At 40.4% G+C, this 24,021-nt stretch overlaps 1 long non-coding RNA gene across 1 annotated transcript; it reads left to right on the forward strand.

The window, feature by feature from the left end:
• The first annotated feature begins 10,041 nt into the window (after window positions 1–10,041).
• LOC119002742 (uncharacterized) lies at window positions 10,042–24,021 on the forward strand. The gene is made up of 3 exons (XR_005069801.1): window positions 10,042–10,165; window positions 21,159–21,162; window positions 24,011–24,021. It is a non-coding gene; the product is annotated as an uncharacterized LOC119002742 (long non-coding RNA).

Raw genomic sequence — 24,021 nt, forward strand, 5'->3', positions numbered from 1 at the left:
CTCAGGTCAGGGCACAAGCCTGGGTTGCCGGCCAGGCCCTGCCGGCTGGGGGTGTGCAAGAGGCAACAACAGATCAATGTTTCTCTCTCTTAAAGTAAATAAATAAATAAATAAATAAATAAATATTCCAAATCCCCTCCCCCCATTTATTATGCTCACTTGTTCACCCACATGTCTTGTGCATGGGCCCACATGGCCTAAGGATGAGCTCAGCTTGGATTTTACCAGAATGCTCGTATGTAGCCTTTTCAGCATGGAGTACTAGGGTGGTTGTACTTTTTAGCTAGTGGCACCAGGCTTTAAGAGCTGTGTTCTAGTGGACATGGCTGATTATGATATAGCCTCGGAAGTCTCCTGGCATCACTTCCATCATACTCTTGGTCAAACCAGTCAGAAGTCTGCGCAGAATCAAGCAGAGGCAGATGGAGACCCCATAGACTGATGGCGGAGGGTCAGAGAGTCTTAGCATGACTGCACCAGGCAAATGTATCAACTCAGGTAGGCTACAATCTCCCACTATTCAAATACTAATCCAGAGGAATCCAGGCTTTGTAAAGGTATTTTTTTAAAAAAGATTTTATTTATTTACTTTTAGAGAGAAGGAAAGGGAAGGAGAAAAAGGAGAGAAACATTGATGTGAGAGAGAAACATTGATTGTGGCTGTAGTACACTCCCCAAACCCGTGACCCAGGCATGTGCTCTGATCCCACCAGTTGGGGATCCAACTGATGACCTTTCATTCTGCAGGACAATGTCCAATCCACTGAGCCAAAATGATCAGGACTGTAAAGGTATTTTGTAGATGTGGTTAAAGTCTATAAATTCACTTGAATTAAGTAAAGGAGATTCCTTCAGATAACTTGAGTGGGCCTGATCCAATCAGTTGAAAGGCCTTAAAGCACAACTGAGGCTTCCTTGATGAAGAAGAAACTGTGGGAAAGCTTCCAGCATGCCCTTTCTGACAGACGGCCCTATGGGCTTTGGAATTGCCTAGTTGGCCTCCACAATTGAATAAGCCAATTCCTTGCCAAAAAAACCCCCCAAAACAAAAAAACCCAAAACAACTTTTAGTATATCCTATGTCCTACTGGTTCTGCTTCTCTGGCTGAACCTTGACTGATGCAGGCAAAAGTTTTATATTTTAAAATATTCCCAAAGTTTTATATTATAAAATAGTACAAATATTTTATAAAGTGGAATACATTTTAAAAGACTATAAGGGGAAAAATAAGCACGTTACCCACTTGTAAAAGGAAAACTTGACAGCAAAGATATACCCATCAAAAATATGAGTATGTCTCTAATGATAGGCCTCAAAGGATATCAAACAATAACTGACAGAACTGCAGGGAGCAAAACATAAAACAACTCAGGCTGAAAACTTAATACACTCTACAGAGTACAATGTGATGGGCCCATAGGGCGGGTACCCATGGGATATTCCTCAAGCTTACCCGTATGTTTACCTGCTGATGGCTCACAACTAGAAACCTCCCTGGGAATTCTCCTGGCTGAAGAGAGTTGCCTTGCAGGTTACATCTCACGCCCAGGGGCAGTCCACATCCAATGATGGTCACTACAGGGCTTCAAAGACCTTGTCCCTTTGCCTTAACTTGTAACCTCTCTAAAGGGCCATCCTAGCTTGAGTTCTCTATAGTCGAGTGACACCTCTGTCTCAATTGTACAGCATTTTAACATTTCCATCTGCCTAATTTTCATTATAGGTATCATTCATTTAAGGTATTTTTTCTAGAGAACACTATCCAATAACACCTGTGTAGGTAATCCTCCACCATCTACTCCATGCAGAGAATCTGGTTCCAGGGTATCTGCCCTCTAACAGTCGGTTCTGGCAATGGTCCTAGGAAATTTGACTCTAAACAGAGATTTTTGGCTCCTGGTCACCCGTTAGCTTGCTGGTAATGAGGACACTCTTATTTGTGATTGATGGAGTACTGACAGTGTGTGTCAGGCTGTAGCACTGTAATTATTAAAACTGTCACTGGTGTTGAACTGGGATGGGATACTGATGGAAGGAAATGCACTCGTGCATGCTGTATCTCAAGGCTTTGTGATACTGGGAAGTTATCAATTTTAAGAACTATGAAATTGAATGGCTATTACTGGAAGTTATTGGCAAGAAAAGGCTGAGAGGGTGGTTAACCTCCAATTTGAGGAAAAGAATGAAAATCAGAGGGTTTCTTGAAGGCTGATGGCAAAATGTAAGAGCAGCATAACTTCAGATAAGACTGAATTCTCAATCCCAGAAAGTTTGCTATTCTAAGGTCAGGACCTGTTTGGAAAAGAATAGAACCCTGAGACTCAGGATGGGAACATTTAGATTAGTGTAGGCAAACATCTCAAAACACCAACGTCCCTAAATTCCCTGGGCCTGCAAAAGTGGCCCATACCTCCTGATCTTGTTTGAAGATGATGTAGACAGAGGCCTCTACTTTGCAATAAAATCTGTGCCCCTCTCATAATCTACTCTTTCCTTCCCTCCTGGTCATCGCCAATAACTTGGGTTAAGTCACCACAGAATGCAACAGGGGAAATGCTGGGCGTTATCAGGGAGGAAAAGAAGCCCTGACTGATTGGGTGTTATCTCCACAGAGTAAAAGCTTGCAAATTCGACTCCCAGTTAGGGCACATGCTTGGATTGCAGGTTTGGTCCCCAGTCAAGTTGTGTGCAAGAGGCAAATGATTGATGTATCTCTCTCACATGGATGTTTCTCTCCCTCTCTTTTTCTCTCCCTTCCCCTTTTCAAAAATAAATAAATAAACAAGCAAACAAACAAACAAATAAATAAAATCTTAGGAAAATAACTACCCCTTGAAGTTGCTGCAGACCCTAGACAATCTGTATCTGCAGGAACCAGGAGAATACATGGGTCTGGATCCTGAGGATGCTGCATCAAGGAGGGTAGGGCATAGAGCTGAGTACTGGAAAGTTAATTAAGAAGGAGTATACTCATGTGATAAGGGTTTAATTACTCTGGCAAGGATGCCAGGAGATTGTGCTAACATACTGCTAGGGCTTTTGGAGGCTTGAAGAAATAGATGACCCTACACTGAGCAGAAATGCCAGAAATTCCTGACAAATAGTGAAAGAAGGGCTTAAAGGCTTAAGGAAGTGAGCACCCACCCAAGAACAGGCAGAGTATGTAAGTCTGGAAAGAAAATTAGCTATGTTTCAATGGAAGGCTTGGAAGACCTTCTGCTGAGGTACACAATGTGTTGGTGAGAAGTTCAGTGGTGGCTGTCCTCCACAGACTGAGGCTGACAGTAGGGGATTTGTAGTAGAACTGTGCTCCCTAAGGGTGGCACTTAACTTTCAGAAACAAGGCAAGCCAGTTGAGCAGTAAGATCAAAGTGGAAATGGATGGTAGGAGAGTGGAGGGAGTACGTTATCTTCAAAGAGCTATGGAGACAATTAATAGAACAAGATGTCTCTATAGACAACATGTGGGAAGACAGCTTGGGTGGTACGCAATCTATATAGTCAAGTGAAATAAAGGATGGATGATCAAGAGGTTGTGATTAATAAAGTGTCACAATCTTTTGCTCAATTTACAAACCTTAGTCAGCTTTCAGACCCATAACCTGTTGACTGAAGAAGAAGCCAGATTGTTGGAGAGAAGGCCCCTGCAACACTGCATTGAGCCCATGTGGCAATGATTTCCCAGTTATCCCCCCAAAGGAACCTATGGCTACACTGGGAGAGTGGGATGCCCACACGTTTCAAGGCTGTGGGTACCTGAAGCCTATTTAAGTATCTGAAACATCATGATGACCTCTGTGTTAGAATGGAGGAATACGGGAGCTAGGCAATAAGTAGAATTCTGTTTCATGGCAGGTCAACAGTGCTTGCTCACTGTCTCATTTGGTGGCAGTTTCCCAAGACCTTGAATATACTATTGCAATAAGCATAGTTGTAGTTGGCAGGTCAAATTGCTTCCTCAGCCTGTAAGGTAAGAGCCATCAAAATGTGGAAGCCCAAGTGGAGTGCTCTGAAACTACCTCCATACCCCATCCTTGGTTAAGATGCAAGTAAGAACAAAACAAAACAAAACAGCATCATATCCCAGAGAATGGTAGAGAGAATGGTAGAGAATCATTCCTCTCTTAATGACCTAAAGAGTGCAGGGTAGTGGTCCTCAGCATAGCAACATTGATTCAACAGTCAAGCACCTCCAAAACACAGATGAATCTTGGAGGATGACAGTGGATTGCTATAAAAATAATAAAAGTCATTCCAATTGCTTTGCTAGGGCAGATTTAGACAGTATAAACATATAGTATTCAGCCATTGATTTAGCAAATGTGTTCATCTCCCTGATAAGTAAGAAGTGCCAGGCATGTTGGAGGTCTTGGTAAAACTTGGTTAAAACTACAGATGGTGGAGATAAATCCTACAGAATTTCAGGGGCTGCCACAGCGGTAAAATTTTAGGGGTCCAGTGGTATGATGCATATCTGGAATTCCCGCCAGTGTAAAGGATGAGTTATTGTATCTCACACTCCTACTTCTTAAAAAGAAGTATGATACCTGATAGAGCTCTATGGGTTCTAAAGGTGGAATATTTCAACTTAGCAAGCTGATTCAACTCACCTACTACATAGAGGCTCTCGGTTTTGAATTGAGCAGGAAAAGGCTTGGTAGCCAGCCCAGGCTGCAGTACAAGCAGCCCTGTCTCTTGGACCATATGACCCAGTATCTGGGCTGGAAAAGAGACCATGTGGCCATGATGACAAACCCCACTGTGAGAATCACAGCACAGCTCCATGGCACTGTGGAACAAGGCCTTGACATCTTCAGCACAGAATGATACGTCATTCAAAAATCATTTTTCTGGCTTGACACTGGGTCTGACCATAGGACATCATGTGAAATGTTCATTATGAGCTATGATCTTTCAGACCCTCCAAGTCATAAGTTTTGTTGGGTTTAGGAGTAATCCATAAAAAGGATGGAAGTGGTATATCTGAGTTTGACAATGCTTTAACATAGGTAGTGCTCACAGATCCAAAGAAAGGGGGGTCAGGGCATGGCACTGGGGCCACATAAAGAAGTACCAGTGTTGGTCAGGAGGTGGAGAGAGAGGGAGAAACTGCAAGAGCCTTTATTATGGTTTCTATGGGAAAGAACAGGAGAGGCAGGGCAAGTGGGTTTAGGAATGGCTAGTTTGAATAATTTAGGCAAACTGTCTGGAATAGAAGCTGTTCCCCGTGGTCTGGTGCCTGGCCCAGGATGGTTAGGACAGGTGGATAATGGCATGGAGAGATAAAGAAAGAGATTGGGGGCATAGGCTTTGAACTGGTTGGTTTTCTTTTGAAAAGCATGTTGTTTACTATCTCTAGGAATTGTTTACTATCACTAGGAATTAGCTAAATCTGGGAATGATAGTCCCTCCAGAGTCAGAAAGGTCCCAGAAGTCAAAGCAACAGAATGAAGGAAGAAAAAGCTCAACTTGGTTCATGGAAGAATTGGCTTGAGATGTGGTTGCTAACTGAACATAGATTGTTCCTGCATTATGCTGCGAATAGGGGTGGCCTTGAAGGACACTGATGAAAAGACACTGCTCCAGTGGATAGAGCTTCTGGTGGTATACCTCGTCCTCCTTTTTATGTGGAGACAGAAGGGGACAGAGGTTAGGATGTACATTGACTCATGCGCAATGATGAATGGCTTGGATGATTACTCGAGAGCTAGAAGATTGGAAGATTGGAGTTGGGGAGGTATGGGGGTGGGGAGAGGCAAGTAAGTGAAACCATAAGAAGGTTATGTAATGTGACAATCTTTGTACCACACGTTAATGCTCACCAGAGAGAATCCACTGTAGAGGAAGCACTAAGCCACCAAGTAGACAGGAAGACTTGTTCAGTTGTGATCAGCAAATCGTTTTCATTAGCCACCCTGGTGCTGTCATAATGCACTCATGAATAGATTACCCATGGAAGGACGAATGGAGGCTGTACATGGGTATATCTCCATAAGCTCCCATTTACCAAGGATAATCAAATTATTGCTGCTTTGAACATTCAACCTACCAGCAAGAGATAACAGTGCTGAACACCTGCCATAGCACCATCCTCCAAGAAGCCCACCAAGCCACTTGGTTGAAAGCCAATTACATAGGATGCTTTCCAATCTGGAAGGGTCATAGATGAATTCCGACTGGAATCTGTATACTAGTAAAATGCCAGTATAATAAATCACAAAGAGAAATTGTGAAAAGATTCAAGATTGAAGGAAGGTAAAGATGTTTTGTAATTAAATGGCATAACTAACTGTAGACTACATCCTATAATTGAAGAACAGAAAGGACATTGAGTCACTCGAAAAATTACACAAGGGACAGTAGACTAGATTAAAGTATTACATCAACTTTAAAGTTGCAGAAGTTGATACCAGTACTGTGCTTGTGTGAGAGAGTATCTTCATTCTTAAGAAAAATCTTTGAAAGTATTTAAGAGTAAATGGTCATAACACATGTAACCTAACCTCAAATAATTCAGAAAAAATATGATCTGTTTATAAACGTTTGTTTGTGTGAATCTGCTTTCAGAGAAAAGAGAAGTTAAGCAGGCAAAGCTAATAAAGAAAATGGAGAAAAATGTTAAAAATAGGTAAATCTGGGTAAAGATTATATGAGTATTCTTTGTACTATCCTTATTTTTTGCAAACTTTTCATTGCATAATGTCTTGTTAATGCACTTCTGGATACTTCAATATTCTTTTGATTCTTTACCTTTCCCTGGGAATGAAATTTCAATCTGAAGAAAATGTTATAGAATAAAAACAAAAATAGGAATGTAGAAGCACATGAATAAGATGCTGTATAGGGAACCGATCAGCATGGCAGTGGCAAATGTAGCCCAGTACCGAACTGGAAAACCAGTAGGGTGTGAGGTGGCACACAGGATACAGGCATGCAGATTGGCTTTCCCATGGGGAACCAGGCTGGCATTGTACTTAGGCTGCTTTAAGGTTTGCTTTTGCTATGACTCCCTCACCCTGAGTTAGGACTTCGATGTTTAATGTATATCTCTAGAGCAACTCCCTGAAGTCTGTGCTAAGCCATCCCAAGGACGGAATGTAACCAGATCAATTACTGTTATCATTCCCTTGCACTTGCAACATTTTTTCTTTGTTATCTGTAAGAAGTAATCACTTAAAGTAAACCTAAGTATAACGGATGAGAACTTTCTTTGCTGTAATGCTACTGGAAAGCAATAAAAGCCTGTCCAGGCAAGGGTCGAGGTGACTCTGTCTCTGAGAGTGGCCATGCCCTCCCTTTTTCTCCACAGGACTTCTGCAGTCCATGTGAATTTGTTCATCGCATCCACAACACTGTGGACCCCACTGGCCAGAGTCTGCATCAATGCTGTATATGCAAACACTTTATGGAGAAAGTGAGAAAACATTTTTGAGAAATATTAAGGATAATCTAAATAATGGAGAGTAAACATGAAGGGCAAATTTTTTCCCTTAATATACCCATTTTATTTTTAAAAGTATACTTTATTGTTTTTTTCTTTCTTTTAAGTTTATTTTTTTTAATATATTTTATTGATTATGTTATATTGCAGGTGTCCCATTTTCCCCCTTCATTCCCCTCCACCCTGCACACCCTCTCCCTCCCACATTCCCTCCCTTTTGTTCATGTCCATGTGTCTTAGTTCTTTTTAAAAAAATATATTTTATTGATTATACCATTACAGTTGTTCTATTCCCCCCTTCATTCCCCTCCACCTGCACACTCCCTCTCCCACCATTCTCCCCCCTTAGTTTATAACCACGTGTCTCAGGTTCTTTAGATTCTATATTTCCCCTACTATTCTTGCCCTCCCCCCTATCTATTTTCTACCTACTGTCTATGCTATTTTCTGTACCTTCTCCCTCCTTCTCCTCCTCCCACTCCCCTGTTGCTAACCCTCCATGTGATCTCCATTTCTGTGGTTCTATTCCTGTTCTAGCTGTTTGCTTAGTTTGCTTTTGTTTTAGGTGTGGTTGTTAATAACTGTGAGTTTGCTGTCATTTTACTGTGCATGTTTTTTATCTTCTTTTTCTTAGATAAGTCCCTTTAGAATTTCATAAAATAAGGGCTTGGTGATGATGAACTCCTTGAACTTGACCTTATCTGAGAAGCATTTTATCTGCCCTTCCATTCTAAATGAAAGCTTTGCTGGATAGAGCAATCTTGGATGTAGGTCTTTGGATTTCATGACTTGGAATACTTCTCTCCAGCCCCTTCTTGCCTGTAAGGTCTCTTTTGAGAAATCCGCTGACAGTCTGATGGGCACTCCTTTGTAGGTGACTGTCTGCTTATCTTTTGCTGCTTCTAGGATTCTCTCCTTCATTTTAATCTTGGCTAATGTAATTATGATGTGCCTTGGTGTGTTCCTTCTTGGGTCCAACTTCTTTGGGACTCTCTGAGCTTCCTGGATTTCCTGAAAGTCTATTTCCTTTGCCAGACTGGGGAAGTTCTCCTTTATTATTTGGTCAAATAAGTTTTCCACTTGTTGCTCTTCCCCTTCCCCTTCTTGTATCCCTATAATTCAGATGGTGGAATGTTGAAAGATGTCCTGGAGGTTCCTAAGCCTCTCCTCATTTTTTTGGATTCTTGTTTCTTCATTCTTTTCTGTTTGGTTTTCTTTCTTCCTTCTGGTCCATTTCATTGATCTGAGTCCCAGTTTCCTTTCCATCACTATTGGTTTCCTGTGCATTCCCCTTCATTTCAATTAGTTTAGCCTTCATTTATTCCTCTAATTTGTGACTATAATCAACCAGTTCTGTGAGCATCCTGATCACCAGTGTTTTGAACTGCGCATCTGATAGGTTGTCTAGCTCTTTGTCACTTAGAAGTATTGGCTCTGGGGCTTTGAGATGTTTTTCTGCTTGAGTGATAATGTTTTGGCCTGTTTGCATCTGTTACATATGAGGGGCGGAGCCCTAGGTGTTCACTAGGGTGGGGCAACCCAAGTCGCTGGTTTGTGACACTGTATGTGGGGCAGGGTCAGAGAGGGAAAAAATGGCACTTTGCTCTGCTCTCTGTTGCACCTCAGTCTCTTCCGCCACTTCCCCTAAGCAAAGCTGATGTTGATTCCTGTGTGGGTGGGCTTGTGTGCGTTCTAGGATACTGTGGGTTTCTCCAACAAACTTTTCTGTGAAGGTGGGAGTCTTTCCCTGCGCCTCAACCCCCACAAGTGTTTTCAATTGGTGTTTTGAGGCTTTATTTCCCGGCACTAGGACCCTGGGTTGTACGATCTGTCTTGCTCCCCAGTTATCTGCATGCAAATGTGGGACCACTGCTCAGTCAGCCAGCCACCTTGCACAGGTGCCCCACTTCTGAATTGCTGCCTTGCTGGGTCTGCCTGTTGCCACCCCACGCTCGGGGTCTGCCAGCTGCTACCTGGGTGCCCAGGGTCTGCCCGGTGCCTCCTTGTGCGCCCAGTTCGCCTTGCATGCCCGGTGTCACTGCTTCCTGTGCTGCGACCCCTCTCTGCTTGGCTGCCCGACTGTGCCCTGCCTACCGGTCTGGATGAATGTGTCTACTTTAACTCCTTGGTTGTCAGACTTCCAAACACTTTAATTTTCTTTCAGTTTTGGTTGTTACTTTGTTTCTGAATTGTTGTTGTCCTTATTTTGGTTGTTGGAGGAGGCACAGAGTGTCTACCTACACCTCCATCTTGGCTGGAAGTCCTAAAAGTATATTTTATTATTAATTATGCTATTATGGTTTTTCCAATTTTTATTCCTTTGTCTCCTTTGGCTCAGTACCCCATTACCTCCAGCAATGCCCCTCTCTTAATTCATGTCCATGGATCATGTATAGATTCTTTGGTTTCTCCATTTCCTATACTATTTTTAACATTCTCCTGTCTATTTTGTACCTACCAACTTATTCTTGTTAATCCCAGCACCTTTTCCCACATTCTCCCTCTTCCCCCCTCCCAGGTGATGACTCTCCAAATGATCTCCCTATCTATGATTCTGTTCCTATTCTGGTTGTTTGCTTAGTTTTTTAGATTTAGCTTTTGATAGCTGTGAATTTGTTGCCATTTTAATGTCCATAGTTTTGATCTTCTTTTTCTTAGATAATTCCCTTTAACATTTTGCGTAATAATGGCTTGGTTATGATGAGTTCCTTTAGCTTTACCTTGTCTGGTAAGCACTTATCTGCCCTTAGATTCTAAATGATAGCTTTTCTGGTTAGAGTAATGTAGGTTGTAGGCCCTTGCTTTTCATCACTTTGAATACTTCTTGCCAGTCTTTTCTAGCCTGCAAGGTTTATTTTCAGAAATCAGCTGACAATCTTATGAGAACTCCTTTGTAGGTAACTCTCCACTTTTCTCTGACTGCTCTTAAGATTCTCTCTTTATCTTTAACCTTTGGCATTTTAATTATGGTGCTTTAATTATGATGTGTCTTGTGTGGTCCTCCTTGGGTCCAACTTGTTTGGGACCCTTCTTGCTTCCAGGACTTGTATGTCTATTTCCGTCACCAAATTAGGAAAGTTTTCTTTCATTATTTTTTCAAATAAGTTCAATTTCTTGCTCTTCCTCTTCTCCTTCTGGCATCCCTATGATTCAGATGTTAATATGTTTGGAGATGTCCCAGAAGCTCCTTATACTATCCTCATTTTTAAAATATTTTTTCTTATTGCTGTTCTGGTTAAATATTTATTTCTTCCTTATGTTCCAAATCGTTGATTTGAATCTCAGCTTCATCTCCTCCACTGTTGGTTCTCTGTAGATTTTTCTTTATTTCACTTAATGTAACCTTCATCTCTGCCTGCATCTTTTTTTATGCTGTCGTTGTACTCAGTGAGTTCTTTGAGCATCCTGATAACCAGTGTTTTTAACTCTGCATCTGATAGGTTGGTTATCTCCATTTTGTTTAGTTCTTTTCCTGAAGTTTTGTTGTGTTCTTTCATTTTGGCCTTATTTCTTTGGCTCCTCAATTTGGCAGCTTCCTTGTGTCTGTTTTTTTTTTTTTTTGTATTAGGTAGAGCTGCTTTGACACCCTGTCATAATTGTGTGCCTATTATAGAAAATGTGCCTATAAATTGTATGGGGCAGAGTCTTAGGTAATTGCCAGGGTTTGGCAACCTGCACCATTGCTTTGTGGCTCTGTGTGTGGGAGGGCTTGGAGAAGGGACAGTGCTGCTCCCTGGCTTCTGGAGGTTTGCATGGCACTTGTCCTGTTTCCAGTCACTTTACTTTCTCCCTGTATACAACTGGTGCCCTTCCACCTGTTGTTCTGGTGGTGAATCTCAGAGGGGGTGGGTCTGTGTAAGTTCTAAGTCTGTGTGGGTCCTTTAAGAGGAGTCTCCTGAAAGTTTGGCCATTTCTTCTACTGCCCCAACCCCCACTGGTTTTTACAGAAGTTACAGGTATTTATCTTCCTGGTGCTGGAACTCTGGGCTGTGTGGTCTGGCCTGTCTGGGATCCCTCACTCCTGAGGTATTTCTTCAAATTTTGATCCACCACACATGACTGTGGGATCACCCATTCCACTACCTTTCTTCGAAACACCACATCTTCTCACCTTCTCACCCATCTCGGTGTCTCTGCCCCTCCTACTCTTCTGGATGAATGTAGCTTCTTTAAATCCTTGGTTGTTGGACTTCCAAACAGCTTGATTTTCTCAGTTCTGGGTATTATTTGTTTTGAGGTCTAGTAACTTTTTCTGTAGTTGTGTGAGGAGGAGGAGCATATTTACCTATGCCTCCATCTTGACTGGAAGTCCCAATTTTTTCTTTATTTTTATTGTTGAAACTAGTATAGATGTTTCCATTCCCCAACCCCTTTTCTGGCCTCCACCCAGCCCCTCTTCCCTCTGGCCATCACCACATTATTGTCTGTGTCTATGGGTTATGCATACATGTTCTTTTGCTAATCCCTTCACCTTTCATTCAGTTTCTTGCTTCCCCCTCCCCTCTGACAGTTGTCAGTCTGTTTCATGCTTCCATATGTCTGTTTCTATTTGGCATGTACATTTATTTTGTTCACTAAATTCCACATATAAGTGAAGTCATATGGCATTAGTCTTTCTCTGACTGGCTTCTTTCACTTAGCATTATACTCTCCAGGTCCACCCATGATGTTGCAAAAGGTAACATTTCCTCCTTTTTTTTTTTTACTGCTAAGTAGTATTCCATTGTGTAAATGTACCACAGCTTTTTTATTGTTTACCTATTGATGGATACTTGGGCTATTTCCATATATTGGCTATTGTAAATAATGCTGCAGTGAACATGGGGGTGTATATATTATTTTGAATTGATGTTTTGATATTCTTAGGATATAGTCCCAGAAGTGGTATGGCAGGGTCAAAAGGCAGTTCCAGTTTTTATTTTTTGAGGTGACTCCATACTGTTTTCCACAGTGGCTGCACCAGTCTGCATTCCCATCAGCTGCACTAGGATTCCCTTTTCTTCACATACTCGCCAGCACTGGTTGCTTGTGGTTTATTGATGGTAGCCATTTTGACAGGTGTGAGTTGGTCTCATTGTGGTTTTAATTTGCATCTCTTTGATTATTAGTGATGTTGAACATTTTTTATATGTTTACTGACTATCTGTATAACGTCTTTGGAGAAGTGTCCTTTGTCCAATTTTTTATTGAATTTTTATTATGGTGTTAAGTTTGAAAGTTCTTTATAAATTTTGGATATTAAACTCTTATGAGATGCATCAGCAAATATGTTCTCCCATTCAGTGGGTTGTCTTTTCATTATGTTGGTGGTTTCCTTTGCTGTGCAAATTTTTTTTATTTGATGTAGTCCCATTCATTTATTATTTCTTTCATTTCCCTTGTCCAAGGAGATATGTCAGAAAAAAATGTTGCTCTGAGAAATGTCCAGGATTTTACTGTGTATGTTTTCTTCTACAATTTTTATGGTTTCTTTTTTAAATTTTTGTTTTTTAATGTATTTTATTGATAATACTATTGCAATTGTCCCATTTTTTTCCACTTTATTCCCCTCTACCCTACAACCCCTACCACCAGCATTCCCCCATCTTAGTTCATGTCCATGGGTCGTACATGTAAGTTCTTTGGCTTCTCCATTTCCCATACTATTTTTAACCTCCCTGTCTATTTTGTACCTACCTAGTATGCTTCTTATTCCCTGTACCTTTTCCCCAATTTCCCACCCCTGCCCTGCCCCACTGATAACCCTCCATGTGATCTCCATTTCTGTGGTTCTGTTCCTGTTGTAGTTGTTTGTTTTTGTTTTTGTTGTTTGGAGTTTGGTTGTTGATAGTTGTGAGTTGGTTGTCATTTTACTGTTCATAGTTTTGATCATCTTCTTGGTCTTAGATAAGCTGCTTTAATATTTCATGTAATAAGAGCTTGGTGATGATAAACTCCTTTAACTCGACCTTATCTGGGAAGCACTTTTTCTGCTCTTCCATTCTAAACAATAGCTTTGCTGGATAGGGTAATCTTGGATGTAGGTCTTTGCCTCTCATGACTTTGAATACTTCTCTCTAGCCCCTTCTTGCCTGCAAGGTTTATTTTGAGAAATCAGCTGACAGTCTAATGGGAACTCCTTTGTAGATAACTATCTCCTATTCTCTTACTTCTTCCAAGATTCTCTCCTTATTTTTAAACTTGGCTAATGTAATTATGATATGTCTTGGTGTGTACTTCCTTGGGTCCAAATTCTTTGGGACTCTCTGACCTTCCTGGATTTTCTGAAAGTCTATTTGCTTGTCCAGATTGGGCAAGTTTTCCTTCATTCTTTTTTCTTTTTTTCCTTTTTTTAAAAAAGATTTTATTTATTTATCTTTATCTGGGAAAGGAAGGAGAGAGGGAGAGAAATATCAATGTATGGTTGTCTCTGGTGTGTCCCCTGCCAGGAACTGGCCTGCAGCCCGGGCATGTGCCCTGACTGGGGATTGAACCACAATTGTCTGGTTTGCAGGCTCCTTCATTATTTTTTCAAATAAGGTTTTAATTTTTTTTGCTCTTCCTCCTCTTCTTCTGGCACCCCAATGATTAGGATGTTGGATTGTTTAAAGTTGCCCCAGAGGTTCCTAAGCCTCTCCTCACTTTTTTGAATTCTTGTTTCTTCACTCTGTTCTGGTTGAATGTTTCCTTCTTCCTTCTGCTCCAAACCATTGATTTGAGTCTTGGTTTCCTTCCCTTCACTGTTGGTTCTCTGTACATTTTCCTTTATTTCACTTTTGATAGCCTTCACTTTTTCTTCTACTTTGTGGCCACATTCAACCAATTCTGTGAGCATCCTGATTACCAGTGTTTTGAACTGCGCATCTGATAGGTAGGCTATCTCTTCATTGCTTAGTTGTATTTTTTCTGGAGCTGTGATCTGTTTTTTTCATTTGAGCCATTTTTTTTGTCTCAGTATACCTGTTATGTAGTAAGGGGAGGAGCCTTAGGCATTCACCAGGGCAGGGTAACCCAGATTGCTGCAATGAGACTCTGTATATGGGGGAAGGGTAAGAGAGGGAACAGTGTCTCTTGCTCTGCTCTCTGTGGGTTTTCAGTCACTTCCCTGGCTACCCACAATCAAACTAGGCACTTCTGGTGTTGATTCCCAAGTGGTTGGTTTTGTGTACATTCTAGGATCCTGTGGATCTCTCCAATGAACTCTTCTGTGAGGCTGGGAGTTTCTCCTGCTGGGAGTTGTACCTCAACTGCCACAGGTGTTTTCAGTCAGAGGCTTTGAAGCTTTATTTCCCTGCACTGTAACCCTGGGTTGCACAGTCTATCTCACTCCCTAGTTGTTCCTCCCAGTTAATCTGCACACAAATGTGGGACCTGCTTCGGCAGCCACCACCTCACCTGCGCTGGTCCATCAGCTGCCTCCTTGCCATGAATCCTCTCTGCCCAGCTGCCCACCTCTGCCTCTCCTACTGGTCTGGATGAATGTGTCTTCTTTAACTCCTTGGTTGTCAGACTTACACGCAGTTTGATTTTCTGTCAGTTCTGGTTGTTTTTTGTTTTTAAATTTGTTGTTGTTCTTCTTTTGGTTGTGTGATGAGGCACAGTGTGTCTACCTATGCCTCCTTCTTGGCCGAAGTCCTCCTGAATTTCTTGGAATGGCTTGGGAAGGAGAGTTGTTAGATCTCTGAATGCTTGCTAAATTCACCTGTGAAGACATCTGGTCCAGGGCTTTTGCTTGTTGTTTGTTGGTAGGTTTTCTTTTTGTTACTGCTTCAATTTCACTAGTTCTAATCTGTCTATTCAGATTATCTGATTCTTCTTGACTGAATTCTGGAAGATTGTACGTCTCTGTGAATTTATCATTTTTTTCCCCAGATTGGCCAATTTGTTGGCATAGAGTTCATAATATTTTCTTACAATCCTTTGTATTTCTTTGGTGTCAGTTTTTACTTCTCTTTTTTATTTCTGATTTTATTTATCTGGGTGCTCTATTCTTGATGAGTCTAGTTAAAGGTTATCATTGTTGTTTATTTTTCAGTGAACCAGCTCTTGAATTCACTGATCTTTTGTACTGTTTTTTCAAGAATCTATTTCATTTATATATACTCTGATATTTATTATTTCCTTTCTTCTACTCACTTTGGGTTTTGTTTGTTTTTCTTTTTCAAGTTCCTTTAAGTGTAAGTCAGACTGTGTATATTAGCTTTTTCTTGTTTCTTGAGATAGGCCTCTAATGCTATGAATTTCTTGTTTAGGACTGCTTTCTCTGTGTCCCACAGATTTTGGGTTGTATTCTCACTTTCATTTGTTTCAAAGCATCTTTTCATGTCTTCCTTGATCTCAGTGTTAACCCATTCACTGTTTAGAAACATGTTATTTAACTTGTGTTTTTCAGTTTTCTTTTTGTGATTGATTTCTAATTTCATAGTATTATGGTTAGAGATGATGCTTGATAGGATTTCACCTTAAATTTATTGAGACTTGTTTTGTGTCCTAATATATGGTCTACTCTAGAAAACATTCCATGTGCACTTGATAAGAATGTATATTCTGCTGCTTTGGGGTGAAATGCTCTGATTTTGGTTAGATTTCAACACTAAAATGATTATTGAATCATGTTTAACCTCTTCTGTCATCCTGTTGTAAGATAGGTATGGGGGCAAAATAGGGATTTGTGCTATGAGAAGCCCCTAGAACTGAGGTTATTAACTTCTGAACCTTCACCAGGATGGTCAAAAATTTGTTTGTAGCAGACGTTTTTGCTTTCAAAATGAACAGTTTTCCTCTTGTGAACAATAAATAGAATTATGAATAGTTTCATTAAGAAGAAAAGGAATACTGTGAATATATCTAGATGAACTAGAAAATTCTTTTGCAATGATTCAACAGGTAGCCAGCAGGGGGCATAAGGCCACCAGAGTGAGCGCAAAACTCCCTGTGCTGCTCCCTGTGCTGCTCCAGTAGGCCACAAAAGGGAGTATGAATCACTCTTTCTGATTTGTGTAGAGCATGTTGGGTGGCCAGCAGATCTGGGTGGGTGGGTTTCCTGGGGAAAAAACACTCGTATCTTTGGCCCATGGGCTGAGTGAGATTTGTCCCCGGCTTCTTTAGGGACGTTTTTCTTAAATAGCTAACTCTGCTGCAATAGCAGCTTCCATTTTCTGAAATGTTTGTGTGTTTTATTTTATACCTTCTCATGTAATATTTTATCAAGACTTATTTTACAATAGCTACTCATTGAGGTGTTTGAATGCAGTGATCATAATGTGAGTGAGTATTTTTGCAAAATTCAGAGAGAGAAGAAACACAGGCAGTGGTGAGAGGAATGGACAAAATACTAGTTCCTTCCCATCTATTATGAGCCTGAAATGAAAGGGGAAAGGAGTGCTCCCAGAGTATGCTTTCATTAAATATTTTAAGTTTTCATTTTCCCTGTAACTTCAAAATACTTGAAAACAGACTGAAAAATTGCAAAGTAGGAGTGTTAAAAATTCTTTTTAGGGCTGGGCTATTATTATTATTATTTTAGAGAGAGGGAGGGAAACAGATTTGTTGTTCCACCCATTATGCATTCATTGGTTGATTCTTGTATGTGCCCTGACTGGGGATCAAACCCACAACCTTGTGGTATCCAGAGGATGAGCTAACAAACTGAGCTATCCAGCAGGCCCTAAAAATCCTTTTTGAAAAATTTAATTTATACCAAAAAATTTATTTTATCATACATTTACTCTCTTGGCTTTAATGGTAGCAAACTCATCAATAATATATTTAAAATATAACTCTTATTTCATTTCACTTGAGACAAGTGACATGTTATACAATTTCTTATAATCCAGTGAAAATCTTAAATAATTGTTCATTAATTCAGCTCTCTCTCTTGCAGGTCTCCATTTGTAACTGGTGGTGTGAAAAATTACATACCAAGTCCACTTTCTTATGTGGAAAAGAGCTCAGCAAAATTTGTAATCAACATTTAGAGACTGAAACATTATCTTTTAAATTTCAATACCAAAAGGAAGTGAGGTTTAAACTGAGACTGAGCATTATAACTATGGGGTAGGAGTATTTTGTGGGTGTTGGTGTGGAAATTAATGGTTTGTAATGTAAACAACAGCAATGCTTGATTGTATTTGTGTAGTTTGAGAGGTTGGTTAAAGATTAATTACTGGATATCTAGTAGAGCTATTGTTTAAGATTGGAGACAAGAAGAAAAGTAATTTTTATTTGAGGAGGAAGTTATGGGCTTCAATTTGAGATATACAAGTTCTGGCAGAAGTAACACCTGCTTGAGTGAACATATCTAGATGAAATGTTCATCTAGATATGCTGGTAGTGTAATATGGATGTAATAACTTATGGTTTTAATTAGAACATTTCATTTAAATGTCATATGGTATGCTTGAGTGTGATATTGTTATGTTACAGAATTATATGCTTATGATTTTGTAATAAAATATTTTACAATAAAAAAATGGTGTTATTTGTGCCAGACCCTGTATTTTGTTTTAACTTCCTGTAGTACTTGCAAATAGAATGAGTTTTAATTTCTATTTTAAACTGACATAACTTCAGTTTTAATGAGAAAAGGAGCAAACAAAGCTATATTGTAGGAAAATCTGTAGATTTTATGGCAATAACTGAGATACTTTGTCAAATTATCTATTTCATCTGTGTCGTGAAAAAGTTGGGTGGGGGGAGGTGAGAATACATGAAACTGAAAAAGCTCAGAGCATATTGAAGATATTCATGGAGCCCATTGATTTAAGGAGCTTAGTGGTTGGGATCACTGGTATGCTCGAAAGACATTAAGAGATTTGTGACTCACTGTGTAGAGCAGGGGATGAGCCCAGCTGTGGGCGTTATCAGAGGCAACCATGAAATGGGCAGGCAGTTGGGGTCACTGGGATTGGGTTGTGATTAGCAGATGGGGTGAAAGGTGGGAGGGACATGAGAATTGTTGGTCTTGGTGTGCACAGTAGTCCCCCTACTTGAGGTTTCACTTTTCACAGTTTCAGTTACCTGCAATCAATGCCAGTCTGAAACTATGTAATAAAAAATTCCAGGAATAAGCAATTCATAAAATTTAAATTGTCCAGTGCTCTGGGTAACATTAACAAGATGTCTCACTGTCCCATGGGGATGTGAATCACCCATCCCTTTGTCTAGCTGACCCATTGCTATCTGTACATAGTCACTTAGTAACCATCTCTGTTATCAGATGACAGTCATAGTATCACAGTGCTTGTGCTCAAATCACCCTTATTTTACTTAATAATCACCCCAAAGAGCAAGAGTAGTGATGCTGGCAATTCAGATCTGCCAAAGAGAGGCTGTAAAGTGCTTTTACAAAAAAAGAAAGAAAAGAAAAGGTGACTACAGTACCATAAGATATTTTGAGAGAGACAACATTCACATAAATTACAGTATATCATTATAATTCATCTATTTTATTATAAGATGTTAATTTCTTACTGTACTTAATATATAAATTAAACTTTATCATAGTTTTGATGCATAGGAAAAAATATGGTTTAAATAGGGTTTGATACTATCCTTGGTTTCAGGCATCCCCTGGTGGTCTTGGTATGTATTCCTTGCAGAAAAAGGGGGATGATTGTATATTAAAACTAGGAACTGAGAATTCACCTGAGGTCTCATACAAGAGAAGTGGATTCAGTACACTGAATTCCCATGTGCTAAGAGGACCAGATGTGGAGAGTGATTGTGTGAATAAGCTGGAAGGAGGTTATATTAAGAGGGTGGGATCCAAGATTGATTTGAGAGGCAATAATCCAGGTACTATAACTTAATCCGATGTGTATCCCCAAAGATAAATATGTTTAGGAATTTGAACTTCAGAAGAAGAAAGAGTGAGGTTCTAATTCTAGCCATGTTCTAGTTTAGTCATAGAATTCTGTTATATTGTGAATCCTCTCTGAACTGTAGTTTTCATCTGTAAGTGGGGCGGGGTGTGGGGGTGGCTAATCCCTAAGCAGCAGGTTTACTTTGAGGACTAGATGAGCAAATGTAAATAAAACCTTCATTAATATAGTCTGAATAAATACAATCTTTTTAAAGGGGTTTTCTCCTGTTTTGCGCCTCAGGTTCAAAGGGTTGATTGAGTTAACCCTGGTTTGTTTTATGGCACTTTCACACTGGCCAAGCATTCAACCAAAGTTGCTGTTAAAAACTTTGCTAAATGGAAACACTGTGCCTTCTCCCACAACCAAGTTTGAATACAACAAATGTTTAGTAAACAAAGGCACAGCCAAAGAACAGAAAATTGAACTATACGGAAATCTGACAACAACCAACCAGTCAACCGGGACTGGTAAGAGGGGCGGAGCCAGCAGCAAAGCATGGTCAGGCAGGAAAGATCCCCCGACCCAGGCACGCAGGCAGCCAGGGTAGCAGCTCGGACCCAGTGAGGGTGCGGGGCAGGCTGAGCAGGGTCACACATTTGCATGCAGATAAACCACCAGAGTGAGCAGTGAGATGGACAGCAGAGGCCCCATCGGGCAAACCCAGCGGTGGAGGGCTGACCCAAGTCGCACATTCGTTTGCAGTGGGAAGGAATGTGAGGGCCCCTGCGATGGTGGCAGCTGCAGTGGTGGGAGGCGGCAGACAGAAACGCCATTGCTTTCCTTTTACCCCGCCCCCATGTACAGGGTCACAACCTAGAGACTGAGTGGTCCGGCCCTGGTGAACACCTAGGGCTCTGCTCCTCATACATAACAGGCATGAACAGTCCAAAATATGGCTCAAGAAGAACTCAAAGCCCCAGAGAAGATAACTCTAAGCGAAAAAGAAATAGCGAACCTCTCAGATGCACAGTTCAAAACACTGGTGATCAGGATGCGCACAGAACTGGTTGATTATAGTCACCAAATTAGAGGAACATATGAAGGCTAAACTAATTGAAATGAAGGGAAATGCACAGGAAACCAATAGTGATGGAAAGGAAACTGGGACTCAAATCAATGGAATGGACCAGAAGGAAGAACGAAACGTCCAACCAGAAAAGAATGAAGAAACAAGAATTCAAAAAAATGAGGAGAGGCTTAGGAACCTCCAGGACATCTTTAAATGTTCCAACATCTGAAATATAGGGGTACCAGAAGGGGAAAAGAAACAGCCACCAGTGAAAACTTATTTGAACAAATAATAAAGGAGAACTTCCCCAATCTGGCAAAGGAAATTGACTTCCAGGAAATCCAGGCAGCTCAGAGAGTCCCAAAGAAGTTGGACCCAAGAAGGAACACACCGAGGCACATCATAGGTACATTACCCAAGATTAAAATGAAGGAGAGAATCCTAGAAGCAGCGAGGGATAAGGGGACAGTCACCTGCAAAGGAATTCCCATTAGACTGTCAGCGGATTTCTCAAAAGAGACCTTACAGGCAAGAAGGGGCTGGAGAGAAGTATTCCAAGTCATGAAATCCAAAGACCTACAGCCAAGATTGCTCTATCCAGCAAAGCTTTCATTTAGAATGGAAGGAGAGATAAAGTGCTTCTCAGATACAATCAAGTTCAAGGAGTTCATCATCACCAAGCCCTTATTATATGAAATGTTAAAAGGACTTATATAAGAAAAAGAAGATGAAAAATATTAACAGTGAAAGGACAGCAAACTCACAGTTACTAACAATGACACCTAAAACAAAAGCAAACCAAGAGGACAGCTAGATCAGGAGCAGAACCATAGAAATGAAGAACACATGGAGAGTTAGCAACAGGGGAGTGGGAGGAGGAGAAGGGGGAAGAAGGTACAGAAAATAGCATAGAGGGTAGGTAGAAAATAGATAGGGGGAGGGCAAGAATAGTATGGGAAATATAGAATCTAAAGAACTTGAGACACATGGTCATAAACTAAAGGGGGGAGAATGGTGGGGGAGGAGGTGTGCAGGGTGGAGGGGAATGAAGGGGGGGGAATAGAACAACTGCAATGGTATAATCAATAAAATATATAAAAAACTTTGCTTAATGATTTTTCTTTTTTAAAAAATATATTTTATTGATTATACTATTCCAGTTGTCCCATTCTTTTTTCCCCTTCATTTCCCTCTACCCTGCACTCCCCCTCCTACCAGCATTCACCCCTCTCCCTTAGTTCATGTCCATGGGTGGTACATATAAGTTCTTTGGCTTCTTCATTTCCCATACTATTCTTAATCTCCTCCTATTTATTTTGTACCTACCTATTATACTTCTTATTTCCTGTACCTTTTCCTCTATTCTCCCCCTTTTCCTTCCCAACTGATAACTCTCCATGTGATCTCTTTCCTGTGGTTCTGTTCCTAGTTGTTTGCTTTCGTTTTTGTTTTTGTTTTTGTTTTTAGGTTCAGTTGTTGATAGTTGTGAGTTTTTTGTCATTTTACTGTTTATAGTTTGGATCATCTTCTTTGTCTTAGATAAGCTGCTTTAACATTTCATATAATAAGGGCTTAGTGAATGATGAACTCCTTTAACTTGACTTTATCTGGGAAGCACTTTATCTGTCCTTCCATTCTAAATGATAGCTTTGCTGCATAGAGTAATCTTGGATATAGGTCCTTGCCTTTCATGACTTTGAATACTTCTTTCCAGCCCCTTCTTGCCTGCAAGGTCTTTTTTGAGAAACCAGCTGACAGTCTAATGGGAACTCCTTTGTAGGTAACTCTCTCCTTTTCTCTTGCTGCTTTTAGGATTCTTTCCTTATCGTTAATATTTGCTAATGTAATCATTATGTGCCTTGGTGTGTTCCCCCTTGGGTTCAACTAGTTTGGGACTCTCTGAGCTTCCTGGACTTCCTGGAAGTTTATTTCCTTGAGCAGATTGGGGAAGTTCTCCTTCATTATTTTTTTTCAAATAAGGTTTCAATTTCTTGCTCTTCCTCCTTTTCTTCTGGTACCCCAATGATTAGGATGTTGGATTGTTTAAAGTTGTCTAAGCCTCTCTTCATTTTTTTGAATTCTTGTCTTTTCATTCTGTTCTGGTTGAGTGTTTCCTTCTTCTTTCTGCTCCAAACCTTTTATGTGAGTCCCGGTTTGCTTCCCTTCACTGTTGGTTCCCTGTGTATTTTCCTTTATTTCACTTTGCATAGCCTGCACCTCTTCCTCTCTTTTGCAACCAAACTCATCCATTTCTGTGAGTATCCTGATTACCAGTGTTTTGAACTCTACATCTAATTGGTTGGTTATCTCTTTATCACTTAGTTTTATTTTTGGAGCTTTGATTGGTTCTTTCATTTGGGCCATATTTTTTTTTTGTCTTGTTGTGTTTGTTACATTGTAAAGGGTAGAGTCTTAGGTATTCCCCAGGGTGGGGCAACCCACTTTGCTGTTGTGGTACTGTATGTGGGGAGGGGTCCAAGAGGGAACAATGCTGTTTGCTTGGCTCTTGGTGGCTCTCAGTCACTTCCCCTGCTACCCACAAGCAAATTGGCCCCTTGTGGTGCTAATTCCTGCGTGGGTGGCTTTGTGTATGTTCTTGGACCCTATGAGTCTCTCCAATCAACCCTTTTGTGAGGCTGGGAATTTCTCCTGCTGCTGCAACCTCCACAGGTTTTTACAGCCAGAGGTTTTGGGGCTTTATTTCCCTTCAGTGTAACCCTCAGTTGCATGGTATGTCTCGGGCCCCAGTTGTTCCTCCAGGTTTACTCACATTCAAATATGGGACTGCCTGGTGTGCCAGTTGCCCTTGTGCCACTAATTGATTTTTCAATTGTACCATAATTGTTGCAGAATTACCTCCCAAAATTCAGGTTCGTGTACCTGACATGCTAGTAGGTCAAAACATTAAGACACCAGTGCTTGGAGGTAGAGAAATATTTATTGGATTGGGCAAAAACAAGAGGACAGGAAAGCGAAATATCCCTAAACCATCCCCCCCAAAAGCAAAAGTAGGGATTTTTTGTGCAGCTAGGGAGTAAGTGGAGGGGAGCTCTTGGGAACTGAGAGAGAAGGCTGTGTTTCTTTAGTTACAGATAATGCTTTTTCTAAGCAGACCCCAGGTGTCAGCAGCTGGTGATAGCTACCTTGAAGAAATTCTTTTTTTCCTGCAAAGTAAATTTATAAATTGTTCTTGTGGTCCTGAAGTTGTCTCCTCCTATTTGACAAAGAAACAGTCCACTAGCAGCATAAATTCTACTGTGAGAACAAGGGGTGCTGGAAGGAAGAACCAAAATTCTGCAAAATACATCATAATTGTGTATTATGAATTATCTTTAAAGCAGAAACTAGACATCTCATGATTACACCTATTGTTTAAACTATCATTGTTTTGTGCTTAAGTAGCTATATTTTTCTAGTTTCTTTTTTTCTATTTTTCACTTCAAGCAGAGTGTACTTTTAAACATTTCTCCTGCAACTTGCTTTACAAGTAAGCCTTTAAAACATGACTAACATACTTTCTTAATCTTTGACTATAAGGTATGTGACAACCAAAGCAATGAAAGCCTATTTAATTAAAACATATAACTATATCTTAATTAAGAATTAAATTGTTTCATTCTAGCTGCCAAAAATACTAGGGGAGTTAAAATCCCAAAGTTTCGGCTACACAATGAAGCCAGCAGTGGTGGGTGGGTGGGAGACAAACAAAAAAATAGATAAAAATTTT

Source organism: Sturnira hondurensis, unplaced genomic scaffold (genome assembly GCF_014824575.4).
Source record: "Sturnira hondurensis isolate 20B ecotype Veracruz unplaced genomic scaffold, ASM1482457v3 Scaffold0018097, whole genome shotgun sequence".
NCBI lineage: Eukaryota > Metazoa > Chordata > Mammalia > Chiroptera > Phyllostomidae > Sturnira > Sturnira hondurensis.